At 36.6% G+C, this 17,016-nt stretch overlaps 1 protein-coding gene across 1 annotated transcript in view; it reads right to left on the reverse strand.

The window, feature by feature from the left end:
• The window catches only part of LOC138329016 (protein fuzzy homolog), a 127,332-nt gene that overhangs the window by 60,164 nt on the left and 50,152 nt on the right, over nucleotides 1–17,016 (reverse strand). The gene's annotated exons all lie outside the window — the stretch shown is intronic.

Below are 17,016 nucleotides of genomic sequence, written 5' to 3' on the forward strand. Positions count from 1 at the left end.
ACCACTGTAGAGTACAACCAAATCATCTACCTAACCACTGTAGAGTAACAACCAAATCCATCTACCTAACCACTGTAGAGTACAACCAAATCATCTACCTAACCACTGTAGAGTACAACCAAATCATCTACCTAACCACTGAAGAGTAAACCAAATCATCTACCTAACCACTGTAGAGTACAACCAAATCATCTACCTAACCACTGTACAACCAAATCATCTACCTAACCACTGTAGAGTACAACCAAATCATCTACCTAACCACTAGAGTACAACCAAATCATCTACCTAACCACTGTAGAGTACAACCAAATCATCTACCTAACCACTGAATAGTAAACCAAATCATCTACCTAACCACTGTACAACCAAATCATCTACCTAACCACTGTAGTGTCCAACCAAATCATCTACCTAAACTCATCTAGTAAACCAAATCATCTACCGAAACCCACAGTACAACCAAATCATCTACCTAACCACTGTAGAGTACAACCAAATCATCTACCTAACCACTGTAGAGTACAACCAAATCATCTACCTAACCACTGTAGAGTACAACCAAATCATCTACCTAACCACTGTAGAGTACAACCAAATCATCTACCTAACCACTGTAGAGTACAACCAAATCATCTACCTAACCACTGAATAGTAAACCAAATCATCTACCTAACCACTGTAGAGTACAACCAAATCATCTACCTAACCACTGTAGAGTACAACCAAATCATCTACCTAACCACTGTACTGTACATACAACAAATCATCTACCTAATCCACTGTAGATACAAATCATCTACCTAACCACTGTAGAGTACAACCAAATCATCTACCTAACCACTGTAGAGTACAACCAAATCATCTACCTAACCACTGTAGAGTACAACCAAATCATCTACCTAACCACTGTAGAGTACAACCAAATCATCTACCTAACCACTGTAGAGTACAACCAAATCATCTACCTAACCACTGTACAACCAAATCATCTACCTAACCACTGTAGAGTACAACCAAATCATCACCTACCTAACCACTACTAACAGTACAACCAAATCATCTACCTAACCACTGTACAACCAAATCAAATCATCTACCTAACCACTGTAGAGTACAACCAAATCATCTACCTAACCACTGTACAACCAAATCATCTACCTAACCACTGTACAACCAAATCATCTACCTAACCACTGTAGAGTACAACCAAATCATCTACCTAACCACTGTAGAGTACAACCAAATCATCTACCTAACCACTGTAGAGTACAACCAAATCATCTACCTAACCACTGTAGAGTACAACCAAATCATCTACCTAACCACTGTAGAGTACAACCAAATCATCTACCTAACCACTGTAGAGTACAACCAAATCATCTACCTAACCACTATAGAGTACAACCAAATCATCTACCTAACCACTGTACAACCAAATCATCTACCTAACCACTGTAGAGTACAACCAAATCATCTACCTAACCACTGTACAACCAAATCATCTACCTAACCACTGTAGAGTACAACCAAATCATCTACCTAACCACTGTAGAGTACAACCAAATCATCTACCTAACCACTGTAGAGTACAACCAAATCATCTACCTAACCACTGTAACATGTACAAACCAAATCATCTACCTAACCACTGTAGATGTACAACCAAATCATCTACCTAACCACTGTAGAGTACAACCAAATCATCTACCTAACCACTGTAGAGTACAACCAAATCATCTACCTAACCACTGTAGAGTACAACCAAATCATCTACCTAACCACTGTAGAGTACAACCAAATCATCTACCTAACCACTGTAGAGTACAACAACTAACCACTGTAGAGTACAACCAAATCATCTACCTAACCACTGTACAACCAAATCATCTACCTAACCACTGTACAACCAAATCATCTACCTAACCACTGTAGAGTACAACCAAATCATCTACCTAACCACTGTAGAGTACAACCAAATCATCTACCTAACCACTGTAGAGTACAACCAAATCATCTACCTAACCACTGTAGAGTACAACCAAATCATCTACCTAACCACTGTACAACCAAATCATCTTACCTAACCACTGTAGAGTACAACCAAATCATCTACCTAACCACTGTACAACCAACCAAATCATTCTACCTAACCACTGTAAGAGATACAACCAAATCATCTACCTAACCACTGTAGAGTACAACCAAATCATCTACCTAACCACTGTAGAGTACAACCAAATCATCTACCTAACCACTAGAGTACAACCAAATCATCTACCTAACCACTGTACAACCAAATCATCTACCTAACCACTGTACAACCAAATCATCTACCTAACCACTGTAGAGTACAACCAAATCATCTACCTAACCACTGTAGAGTACAACCAAATCATCTACCTAACCACTGTACAACCAAATCATCTACCTAACCACTGTAGAGTACAACCAAATCATCTACCTAACCACTGTAGAGTACAACCAAATCATCTACCTAACCACTATAGAGTACAACCAAATCATCTACCTAACCACTGTAGAGTACAACCAAATCATCTACCTAACCACTGTACAACCAAATCATCTACCTAACCACTGTAGAGTACAACCAAATCATCTACCTAACCACTGTAGAGTACAACCAAATCATCTACCTAACCACTGTAGAGTACAACCAAATCATCTACCTAACCACTGTAGAGTACAACCAAATCATCTACCTAACCACTGTACAACCAAATCATCTACCTAACCACTGTAGAGTACAACCAAATCATCTACCTAACCACTGTAGAGTACAACCAAATCATCTACCTAACCACTGTAGAGTACAACCAAATCATCTACCTAACCACTGTAGAGTACAACCAAATCATCTACCTAACCACTAGTACAACCAAATCATCTACCTAACCACTGTAGAGTACAACCAAATCATCTACCTAACCACTGTACAACCAAATCATCTACCTAACCACTGTAGAGTACAACCAAATCATCTACCTAACCACTGTAGAGTACAACCAAATCATCTACCTAACCACTGTAGAGTACAACCAAATCATCTACCTAACCACTGTAGAGTACAACCAAATCATCTACCTAACCACTGTAGAGTACAACCAAATCATCTACCTAACCACTGTAGAGTACAACCAAATCATCTACCTAACCACTGTAGAGTACAACCAAATCATCTACCTAACCACTGTAGAGTACAACCAAATCATCTACCTAACCACTGTAGAGTACAACCAAATCATCTACCTAACCACTGTAGAGTACAACCAAATCATCTACCTAACCACTGTAGAGTACAACCAAATCATCTACCTAACCACTGTACAACCAAATCATCTACCTAACCACTGTACAACCAAATCATCTACCTAACCACTGTAGAGTACAACCAAATCATCTACCTAACCACTGTAGAGTACAACCAAATCATCTACCTAACCACTGTAGAGTAACAAACCTAAAATCATCTACCTAACCACTGTAGATTACAACCAAATCATCTACCTAACCACTGTAGAGTACAACCAAATCATCTACCTAACCACTGTACAACCAAATCATCTACCTAACCACTGTACAGTAACAACCAAATCATCTACCTAACCACTGTAGAGTACAACCAAATCATCTACCTAACCACTGTAGAGTACAACCAAATCATCTACCTAACCACTGTACAACCAAATCATCTACCTAACCACTGTACAACCCAAAGTCATCTACCTAACCACTGTACAACCAAATCATCTACCTAACCACTGTAGAGTACAACCAAATCATCTACCTAACCACTGTACAACCAAAATCATCTACCTAACAACCACTTGTACAGTTACAACCAAATCCATCTAACCTAACCACTGTAGAGTACAACCAAATCATCTACCTAACCACTGTACAACCAAAATCATGCTACCTAACCACTGTACAGAGTACAACCAAATCATCTACCTAACCACTGTACAGTACAACCAAATCATCTCCTAACCACTTTGTCATGTAGCCAGCTATGACAAAACCGTTATACAACACTTTTCATGTAGCCAGCTACTACAAAGGACTGGTTATACAACACTTTGTACATGTAGCCAGCTACGACAAAGGACTGGTTATACAACACTTTGTCATGTAGCCAGCTACAACTACGACAAAGGACTGGTTATACAACACTTTGTCATGTAGCCAGCTATGACAAAAGGGACCGGTTTATACAACACTTTGTCATGTAGCCAGCTACGACAAAGGACTGGTTTATACAACACTTTGTCATGTAACCAGCTATGACAAAGGTACTGGTTTATACAACACTTGCCATGTAGCCAGCTATGAAAAAGTACCAGTTATACAACACTTTATCATGTAGCCAGCTATGACAAAGGACTGGTTATGCAACACTTTCGATTATCATTTGTAATGTAGCCAGCTATGACAAAGGACTGGTTATACAACACTTTGTCCATGTAGCCAGCTATGACAAAGGACCGGTTATACAACACTTTGTCATGTAGCCAGCTATGACAAAGGACCGGTTATACAAACACTTTGTCTTGTAGCCTAGCTACGACAAAGGACCGGGTTATCCAACACTTTGTCATGTATCCAGCTAACGACAAAGGACTTGTTTATACAACACTTTGTCATGTAGCCAGCTATGAAAAAAGTACCAGTTATACAACACTTTATCATGTAGCCAGCTATGACAAAGGACTGGTTATGCAACACTTTGTAATGTAGCCAGCAATGACAAAGGACTGGTTATACAACACTTTGCCAAGCCAGCTATGAAAAAGGTACCAGTTATACAACACTTTGTCATGTAGCCAGCTACGACAAAGGACTGGTTATACAACACTTTGTCATGTAGTCAGCTATGACAAAGGACTGGTTATACAACACTTTGTCATGTAGCCAGCTACGACAAAGGACCGGTTATACAACACTTTGTCATGTAGCCAGCTATGACAAAGGACCGGTTTATACAACACTTTGTCATGTAACCAGCTATGACAAAGGACCGGTTATACAACACTTTGTCATGTAGCCAGCTACGACAAAGGACCGGTTATACAACACTTTGTCATGTAGCCAGCTACGACAAAGGACCGGTTATACAACACTTTGTCATGTAGCCAGCTACGACAAAGGACCGGTTATACAACACTTTATCATGTAGCCAGCTATGACAAAAGACCGGTTATACAACACTTTATCATGTAGCCAGCTATGACAAAGGACGGTTATACAACACTTTGTCATGTAGCCAGCTATGACAAAGGACTGGTTATACAACACTTTGTCATGTAGCCCAGCTACTGGTTATACAACACTTTGTCATGTAGCCAGCTACGACAAAGGACGGTTATACAACACTTTGTCATGTAGCCAGCTATGACAAAGGACCGGTTATACAACACTTTGTCATGTAGCCAGCTATGACAAAGGACTGGTTATACAACACTTTGTCATGTAGCCAGCTATGACAAAGGACTGGTTATACAACACTTTGTCATGTAGCCAGCTACGACAAAGGACCGGTTATACAACACTTTGTCATGTAGCCAGCTATGACAAAGGACCGGTTATACAACACTTTGTCATGTAGCCAGCTATGACAAAGGACCGGTTATACAACACTTTGTCATGTAGCCAGCTACGACAAAGGACCGGTTATACAACACTTTGTCATGTAGCCAGCTACGACAAAGGACCGGTTATACAACACTTTGTCATGTAGCCAGCTATGACAAAGGACCGGTTATACAACACTTTGTCATGTAGCCAGCTACGACAAAGGACCGGTTATACAACACTTTGTCATGTAACCAGCTATGACAAAGGACCGGTTATACAACACTTTGTCATGTAGCCAGCTATGACACTTTGTCATGTAGCCAGCTACGACAAAGGACCGGTTATACAACACTTTGTCATGTAGCCAGCTATGACAAAGGACCGGTTATACAACACTTTGTCATGTAGCCAGCTATGACAAAGGACTGGTTATACAACACTTTGTCATGTAGCCAGCTATGACAAATGGACCAGAGTTATACAACACTTTGTCATGTAGCCAGCTATGACAAAGGACCGGTTATACAACACTTTGTCATGTAGCCAGCTATGACAAAGGACGGTTATACAACACTTTGTCATGTAGCCAGCTATGACAAAGGACCGGTTATACAACACTTTGTCATGTAGCCAGCTATGACAAAGGACCGGTTATACAACACTTTGTCATGTAGCCAGCTATGACAAAGGACCGGTTATACAACACTTTGTCATGTAGCCAGCTATGACAAAGGACCGGTTATACAACACTTTGTCATGTAGCCAGCTATGACAAAGGACCGGTTATACAACACTTTGTCATGTAGCCAGCTATGACAAAGGACCGGTTATACAACACTTTGTCATGTAGCCAGCTATGACAAAGGACTGGTTATACAACACTTTGTCATGTAGCCAGCTACGACAAAGGACCGGTTATACAACACTTTGTCATGTAGCCAGCTATGACAAAGGACCGGTTATACAACACTTTGTCATGTAGCCAGCTATGACAAAGGACCAGTTATACAACACTTTGTCATGTAGCCAGCTACGACAAAGGACCGGTTATACAACACTTTGTCATGTAGCCAGCTATGACAAAGGACCGGTTATACAACACTTTGTCATGTAGCCAGCTACGACAAAGGACCGGTTATACAACACTTTGTCATGTAGCCAGCTATGACAAAGGACCGGTTATACAACACTTTGTCATGTAGCCAGCTATGACAAAGGACCGGTTATACAACACTTTGTCATGTAGCCAGCTATGACAAAGGACCGGTTATACAACACTTTGTCATGTAGCCAGCTACGACAAAGGACCGGTTATACAACACTTTGTCATATAGCCTGCTACGACAAAGGACCGGTTATACAACACTTTGTCATGGAGCCAGCTACGACAAAGGACCGGTTATACAACACTTTGTCATGTATCCAGCTATGACAAAGGACCGGTTATACAACACTTTGTCATGTAGCCAGCTACGACAAAGGACCAGTTATACAACACTTTGTCATGTAGCCAGCTATGACAAAGGACTGGTTATACAACACTTTGTCATGTAGCCAGCTATGACAAAGGACCGGTTATACAACACTTTGCCATGTAGCCAGCTATGACAAAGGACCGGTTATACAACACTTTGCCATGTAGCCAGCTATGACAAAGGACCAGTTATACAACACTTCGTCATGTAGCCAGTTATTTTTGACGGGATGGTATTTTCCCCATATCTCAGAAATATGCTATGATCTCGAAAATTGGATTTGTGAAACATTGCACAATGGTTAAATCATATCTGTACCTTGAATGTCAGATTAAAATCATATCTGTACCTTGAATGTCAGATTATGAAAACTTCAATCATTTTCTGGTTTTTTTTTAGTTAAAGTCAAGTGGTCTTCATATACAGGTCAAATTGAATTATAAATGGTAATTTGGAAACTTAAAGAAGTGGTCATTATACAGAGCTGATAGTTATACAGAGTTAAGTGGTTGTCATACAGAGGTGGTCATTATACAGAGGTGGTCACTTTACAGCGATTGTCACTTTACAGAGTTGGTCACTATACAGAGGTACTCTTTAAGGCATATTTGACTGTATACTTCTATCTTTTCACATTACATATCTATCATGTATATATTATGTTTGGTGTCACTATTAAGGCAGAATCTGGTATATTTTTTGTAATAGTTTGTTCTATCAATCAACTGTGGCACACTATTTATGAAACAAAAAGGCCCATAGGGCATGCATTATGACATAAAATTTAAGGAACAATCACAAAGTCTTCATATTCATAGAATTACAAAAATGGTCTCTTAATATGATTAAGTCATTTCCTCCTATTGGAATCTGACTCTCAGAGGAAAGTTTTTATAACATTTCATTTCCTGATTTCAGATGATTTATTATGACCAAAATCAGTTCTTCCCTTCAGTCAATTCTTAATTCTTTTGAATAATTTTCAAAAATATAACAACTCATATCTATATTTTTCATTTATTAAAATCCCATGAAACTTTAAGGAGTAACTAACATTTATACCTATTAGTACCTTCCTATACATAGGTTTGTTTGAAAACAATCATATCAAATTTTGAGTGTTGTTAATTCATTGATTTCGTAAAGATTATATAGATATATATGTGTGTCTTTACATTGTTTTCGTAAAGATTATATAGATATATATGTGTGTCTTTACATTGTTTTCGTAAAGATTATATAGATATATATGTGTGTCTTTACATTGTTTTCGTAAAGATTATATAGATATATATGTGTGTCTTTACATTGTTTTCGTAAAGATTATATAGATATATATGTGTGTCTTTACATTGTTTTCGTAAAGATTATATAGATATATATGTGTGTCTTTACAAAACATTATAACTACGATCTGATATCAGAAATTCCTCTAAGAGATGCTCTATGTACAGAATAGTAATAAATCATATAAATTAAGGTGAAATTCAGATTTTTTCTCTGCGACCATATTTTTACTAAGTGTCTTTACACCCATTAGAATGAGACACTTTTCTTGGGACACCTTAAGAAATAGTCCAGCTGGGTAATTTGGAGGCAGCAAGGGACCTTTTCACAACTATCTAGAGCATTGACCCATGAACTCCACGACAAATGGCTGTCGCTTCCACGGTAACCAGGAGGAGGGCCACTACAGAGTTCTATGTGCTCCAGCAAAGACGGGGGCGTAAAAATAATCTATTGATTTTTCATCACAATTTAAAGAAAATTCTGTTATCCAACAATAGTTACTGAATACAGATGTTTCTTAATCCAGATAAAATAACCTTTCTGATCGCCAACAATGATCCAGCTACATCCTCAGTAGACTGACACTTCACGCCATATCTCATGTAAACTTCGATTTGACCGATGATCATGTCCTGCTAAAAGTACAACGTTAGAGACATCACTCCTGTGATAGGCTGTACAACAGGAGGCGTAGTATAGTAAAAAATGTAGTGACCTTGGCTTGATATAATACGTAGGCAGGGGCAAGGGTGATGTTTATGCCATAGATTGATATATAAATCTTTACTTTTAATTATAGACCTCTTTCATTCTTTAAGACAAACTCTCTCTTCTGTACTATTTCAGTATTATTTTTCAGGACCGAGAAATTTTTATCTTTTTCATACAATATTAGTATTTCCAATCCAATATCGCTTGAAGTTTGAAGGTTTTAATATTTTCATTATCTAACAAAGTATGTCTAACAATCTAAAATGTGATAAGAATTTCATTTCTAAAAGGTGAATTTTCGAAGGTTTTGATTTATATTTTTTAATTTTCTGAAGTTTTCATTGATGAGTTACAATTTTAGAGAAAAGTAAATACACTAGGTGTTGTTACCCTTTATTCAGATTAAAATTGAAAAAAAAAATAAAGAATGATATTCAAACGTAAGGTTTAATTTTATAACGAACTGCACTCAGCTTGCAAATTAAGATACCTTTTAAAATGTTGGTATTTTTAACAATATCAAATTTTCAAATTTGAATTACATGTATTTAGAATATTTGATTTGAAATTTTGTGTTAAATGAAGTTTGCATTTTGTAATACTAAAAGTTTGTATAAATGAAGCTTCTAAGAATATCTGAAGTTTCTGCAAATTTAGAATAATTTAAGTTTTTACCATATATATAGAAATTGTCATTCAGTCATACAATTTATTAAATTCACAACATTTAAAAATCTTGAATACTTTTTCTTTTTGGCTGAATGAGTTGCCTTCTTCAATAAAATAGTTACTCATATTTTTTGGGGAAATCACTGGAAGCTGGTTTAACATGAAACCGTGAAATCTCCAATATATCCCAACATTTCGTTTCATTTATATTGTGTATTATTGGTTTTAATTGTACCAGTAAAATAATTCTAACAAAACAGCTAGGTTTTCAAATTATACAGGTTTGGATAATTGAGGTTAAACCATATACCTTAAAAAATTGTTACATTTTTGTTTTTAAAACATATCAATCAAATCTGAATCGTTCTGCTTACATAATGATAGATCTCCATCCCCCACCATTAAAATGGAAAAGTGTTAGCCTATAAAATGTATCTATAACAAGTTCACAAACGTATCAGTTAACAAACTGCCAAATAATATAATGAATGCATTACACTTAATACCATTACATTGATAAACATGATTTCTATCTTGAAATTTCAACAATATTATAAAAGATGTAAGTTACAAAGCTATAAAAAAACAAGGTGGCAAAAACCAATGCCTGCTTTGAAATGATAGAGGGAAACTTAATGTATTCTGGAACACGAAAACAGCACTTTCTTTCATGAAATGCGTAATCAACGATTTTGGTAGCAAGCATGCTCTCATAAAAGTGCACAACTGAGCCATTAGTAATTATTATCATAAAATGTCACTTCATTCTAATCTAAGGAATTCAAGAGATGGTTACACATCCTGAATTTATTACATTTATCTGCAGCATGGAAAGAGATGCATTTGCACTAAAAATTGAGACAAATGTTCATCGCAACAGTTCTACCATAAATCAAAATTACTAATATTTGAAATTTCTTCGCACATATTGAGAATAATTTGTCAAGGAATGGTAAGTGCCATGAATTTCGGGTGTACGGAATCGGAGTGGGGTGTCATATCTGTCTCGATCTACCCCTTGGCTTGTAGATAACTCTCAGCTATTACCATTAAAATTGGCCGCTCAGGTGTGAAACAACAAGCATGCATGTCGGTTTTAATTAACACACGCGGCGCGGTCAATCCAGAGGTGCACCACTACATATTTTTGACATTACTTCCAAACAGAAAGCCGAAAATGTTCTCAACTGTTAACTGATAATATCTGAGAAAAATACTTGTGTTGATTCTCCTGGGTGTTTGTAACAACGTTGTTTACAGATTTAAAACGTAACGTGTCAGGAAGGATTCAAGCCCGTGATTACATATTGGCTTTTGACATCCCTCGATTACTCTCGTGCGAGTACTAATGAGCAAAAACCTCTGTTAATTTGGACAGAAACAAAGCTTTATATAGAAATAGATCTTGTTACATTATCACTCCCTCTGCACTACCCCATTCATCATTTGCTTTAACAGTTAAACTCCATGAAATATTCATACAGAACTACTTCTGCACAATCTCTGCTGCACAAGATGTGCACCAGTCTAGATTTGGTGGGATGTTGCTGCTGCACAATATCACCATGGAAACGAGAAAATCACTTAAACATTTCTGACATTTTTAATTTCTCGCATAATGTGTGCCCTGTCTTAGACGTTTAACTAGTAAAATCAGTTAAATAATTCTGACATCTTAAATTTCTTCGGAAATGTTTGCACAACACTTTAAAAATCATTGAATGACAGAACGCCCTGTATTGGAATAACTTCTTTTTTTACTTTTTCAATTTTCTCAAAGAATGCTTAACTTACAATATGACTTTCAGGAACATTGGATTTTAAACCACTTGCTGCAAATATCTGCAAAGATCTACAAAGTTCCAGTCACACAAGTCCCACCTTCCTACCCACATGGACTTGTATATATAGTTTGATTAATGACTGTACAAATATAAAATACAAAATGTTTCCAGTTGGAAAAGACAATTTGATTGTCATTCCAGTATTCTTGAAAAAAGGATAAGAAAAAATTATCATGGTCAATAAAAAATGACCATCTGTCTTTGAATTTGTTTTTTATTAGTCTAATAGTCTAAAGAATCTGAAGAGTATGGAGTCACTTTAACCATATACCACCTCTGGGCTGTAAGTTTGAAACACATATAGGGCAATTGCCACGTACTGACCGCTGGTCAAGTGGTTATTGCCACCAGCTTTTCACATCTGGGTTGCAAGTTTGAATCCCACGTGGGGCAGGCTTCAGGTATTGAGCGCTGGTCGGTGGTCAAGTGGCTATTATCACAAGCCCTCCACCTCTGGGCTACAAGTTTGAATCCCATGTTCAGGGCAGTTGTCAGGTATTAGACCGCTCTTCCTTAACTTCAAAATAATTGAAGTGTAGGTTGGTGATTTTGCTTCTGGTACTCCAGATTTCCATCAGACTTAAATTAGCACATACATAATTAAATATACTTCTGCTTACTCACAGAACACCATCAAGCATCTTTAATTTTTCAAATCTTACTTTAACAAAGGAAGAACCAGCTTGTCAAAAAAAAAATTCAATCCTTGTCCAGTTGATTTCGTAAATGTAAAAGATACTGTGTACTTAAGATATTACAATCAAATTAAGCACTGACAGAAAACAATATTTTGTTAAATTGATGAACGTACAAAAGCAAAAACATAGCCCCAAGGTGTTCTCGAATCATAGGATTTCAGCAAGGTCTAATGAATACCATTTTTCCGGTAATTACCAGAACTTTTTTGTTAGCTAGCGTAAGAGACAGAAATCATGTAGGCCTGAACCATGAAGCATTATTGGTGCTAATACCATCATTAAGTCAAAAGGACAATATGGAAGAATGGTAAAATTCCTTTTGTTCGCAAAATCAAGAGCAGAAAATAATTGAAGAGTTAAAAGAATGGTGTACAGAGAAATAAGAAAACATGCTACAGTTGCATGCGGCAGTCTTTACAGAAAGATTTTAACTTTCCGCCTTTTCTGGCCGCACATGAGCGGGCAACAAGATTATGGCTTGGTACACAGAATATGAATATCCTGGGAAGCTAACAGGGAAATTCAAAAGATTCAAAAGTAATTTTTAATCTTTTTTTGGAGAGAAAATTGGAGCTGCACGAATGTGCAGGAGATCTAAACCTCATCTGCTGCATCAATGCAGTGGTACAGGGTCTTGACAAGGGGAATAAAATACTGAAAATTAATTTTCGAGAAATTTCAAACTCATTAAAGCAATCAGAGAGAAAGAGATCTGGAGGTTTCAAGGCTAAGGGAAGAGAGGGGTGGCGTCGTGTTCTAGTTGCCAGGCACCACCATGTTGAAGTAGGGGAAACATTTGTCAGACTTAGAGCAATTTCGGATTTATTGAATTTTACAAAACTATGTGCAGAAAAAGGAATTTGGAAAAAAGTCTTGGCCTGAGATAGGACCCAGAACCTCATACCATATATATCACATCGGAGTAAAACATCGGAAATCACCAATCAATTTTAATTAACAAGTCAATGAAAAAATAAAATAATATTTCATGCAGACCCTGCTCTGCTATGTCAGTTCTAAGCTGAGGCTCTGTGTTAAACAGCACCTCTGTCAGGAGACAACAGTACACATGGACCACACACCATTGTTAACATTACAGGCTGACCTCCATTGATTTTAATATTGTTTTCAGTCAGGTAAAAACTTTGAAAATAAATATGAAAATAGGTCTGAAACTTGTTCACTACCTACTTTACGGAGCTACCTGATTTTACTGATTTTATGGACCTCTGACTTTACTGACCACTGACTTTACCAATTACTAACTTTACTGACCACTGACTTTACCAACCACTAACTTTACTTCCACTGAATTTATCTACCAATAACTTAACTGACCACTGACTTTATGAACCACTGACTTTACTGACCACTGACTTTACTGACCACTGACTTTACTGACCACTGACTTTATCGACCACTTACTTTACTGACCACTGACTTTACTGATCACTGACTTTACTAACCAATGACTTTACTGACCACTGACTTACCTGAACCACTGACTTTACTGACCACTGACTTTACTGACCACTGACTTTACCAACCACTAACTTTACTGTCCACTGACTTTATCTACCAATAACTTAACTGACCACTGACTTTATGAACCACTGACTTTACTGACCACTGACTTTACTGACCACTAACTTTACCAACCACCAACTTTACTGTCCACTGACTTTATCTACCAATAACCTAACTGACCACTGACTGTACGAACCATTGACTTTACTGACCACTGACTTTACCAACCACTGACTTAACTGACCACTGATTTTATCAACCACTAACTTTACTGTCCACTGACTTTAACACCTACCTAATTTACCAACCAACAACCACTGACTTTACTGATCACTGACTTTACTGATCACTGACTTTACTAATCAATGACTTTATCAACCACTTACTTTACCAACTGCCTTTTTGACCATTGACTTTACTGACTAGTGACCTTACTGACCACTGACTTTACTGACCACTGACTTTACTGACCACTGATTTTATCAACCACTTACTTTACTGACCATTAATGTTATTGACCACTAACTTAACTGACCACTGACTTTTCTGACATTTAATTTTACTGACCACTAACTTTACTGCCATTGACTTTATCAACCACTGACTTTTCTGACCACTTACTTTACTGACCACTGACTTTACCAACCACTTACTTTACTGACCACTTACTTTACTGACCATCAATGTTATTGACCACTAACTTAACTGACCACTGACTTTTCCGACATTTAATTTTACTGACCACTGACTTTACTGCCATTGACTTTACCGACCATTGACTTTACTGACCTCTGACTTTACTGACCACTGACTTTACTGACCACTGACTTTACCAACCACTAACTTTACTGACCACTGAATTGACTGACCACTGAATTGACTGACCACTGACTTTACTAGCCACTTACTTTACTGACCACTGACTTTATCAACCACTAACTTTACTGACCACTGAATTGACAGACCACTGACTTTACCAGCCACTTACTTTACTGACCACTGACTTTTACAACTACATACTTTACCAACCACTAACCACTGACTTTACAGACCATCGACTTTACCAAGCACTGACTTTACCAACCACTGAATTTATCGATCAATATACTTATTGTTATTTTTTATAAATTAAAAGACAATTACGAAAATAATAAATACAAAAATTGAAAAAATACTATGGAAAGTTGATTTTTTAAAATCAAAATTTCAGTCTGAATAATAAGGATTTACCTTTCATTTAAATCTATGCCAAAGACAATCTCTTTTGATAAATTCTTACTTGTTGAAAAGTTATTTATATTTTTGAACTGTCTGAATGTCCTGTTCACCATGATCATGAACAATTACCCCACAGCCTCTAATGTTCCCCTAATTATCCCCCCTGGATAAAAGGCAGATCAATTAGCAAACTGCTGAAATCCAAGCTTTCACAATAATTATGGGGGCTGTACCCTTATAACATAGCGACTGTTCTAACAATTAACATTATCCCTCCAACTGACCAATCTACTTATGCAATTTGGCTCCTCTTACAATACTTCTGAGGGTTTCAAGGTTAAACTTCCAATAAAATAAAATTAAAAAGTTTATTAGAAGCATTAATGAATCATTTTTAATTAAAAGAAAAAATTGTTGAAATTAAAAATGGAACATAGCACCAGAACTGCAGCTGTAACATTACCTACTGATATTCTCAAAGCTACGTAAAGGTCAAAAGGTCATATTTTACTACCAGTATTTTGTGTGAGGTAGTAGTTACGAGAGAAATGGGAAACAGAATCGTATTTTACAGAGGATGCCATAGAGCCCCCCCCTCCCCCAAACAACAACTAATTGACAATAAAGTATGATGAGATTCCAGTAACCAATCCCTGACTGATAGCAACTTTATCCAATCCAACATGAAGGACAGTTTTAACAGAATAACACATTATGTTATTAATCTGCTCGAATCTTTCTTTCTAAATGATAGATAGACATTTGTAAAAGTAAGTTGATTTATACGCAATCCTATTGCAGTGTATACAGTTTGAGAAGCCCATGCGAGAGACTTAACGACAAAATATATTAATCCGCAAATTAGAGAGTCGTGACAAGTGTTTGCTACTCACAATATTCCAACATTTGACAATTAAACATCGTGACAATGATGAATCTAAATCTATATCCCGGTTTGTTAAACAATACAAACATATCTCATCTTAATAGACAGATTGAAGAGTACAGATTAATGATAAATCAATAGGAATAGATCATTGTCAATTAACTACATACATCATATACTTTTATTTTTAAAAGGTTTCAGATATTTTCTATTTTCTTGTGTCAGTTGAAGGTTATAAGAAAGAACATTTTTCTTTCAAGGTAATTGCATGATATGTTTCTTTGACAGCTTTTGCAATAATTTGCATAAAATTTCCTTAAATTTTCTTTTAACTTTGAATCAAATTAAATATCTCTTATCGTAAATTTCAGAAAGATTTATTTTTCGATATTGTCCGAGTTCTCTCAAGTGTTCTACTTCTTTAAAGTGTTTATTCAAGATATGCCAGCTAAAAACAGAGAAAAGCTGGAGCACCCAGACAAAAATCATCAACCTGCAATCCTAAGAGGATATATTTCAAGAATCTTATGGTTCTGCCTAAAATTGGCAGTTTAGTTAAACATGACTAAATGCTTATTCCTTACCCTACAAAAAGCTCAACATTTACCATGAATCAAACTTAATGTGCAGATGTTTTGACACTATTTTTTCATGAAACTATGGTGTCATTTTCAAACTATCATTTACAATTGGTCTACTTTTTCAATATCAATTTCCTTAAATTTCCAATACATATTGTTGCAATTATTACAGTAAAGAATTAACAAAGAAAACGATCAATACTTAAAAAAGAAAAAGAAAAATTCAAACTCAACTTTGAATCTAAACTAAACAATAATTTTTTCATCAAAACACTTGAAACTGCTGCCACAATGTCTTTTGCAGTGAGCTTTGTGTCTAAAAAGCTGCGCTAAAAGGCAGCTGGTTAGCATGTTTGACTGACATGGATAACATGGCAACCTTGACATGTCTTAATGACAACTATAGCTGTCCCGGATACGGAAATTAAGATGCTCGTGGCATTTGATTGGCCAATACCATAATGGACGACAGCAGACAACATGAAATTTTACTCTATTTTCCTCATCTTTAAATTTTTCTCC

This window comes from Argopecten irradians, chromosome 8 (genome assembly GCF_041381155.1).
Source record: "Argopecten irradians isolate NY chromosome 8, Ai_NY, whole genome shotgun sequence".
Taxonomy (NCBI): domain Eukaryota; kingdom Metazoa; phylum Mollusca; class Bivalvia; order Pectinida; family Pectinidae; genus Argopecten; species Argopecten irradians.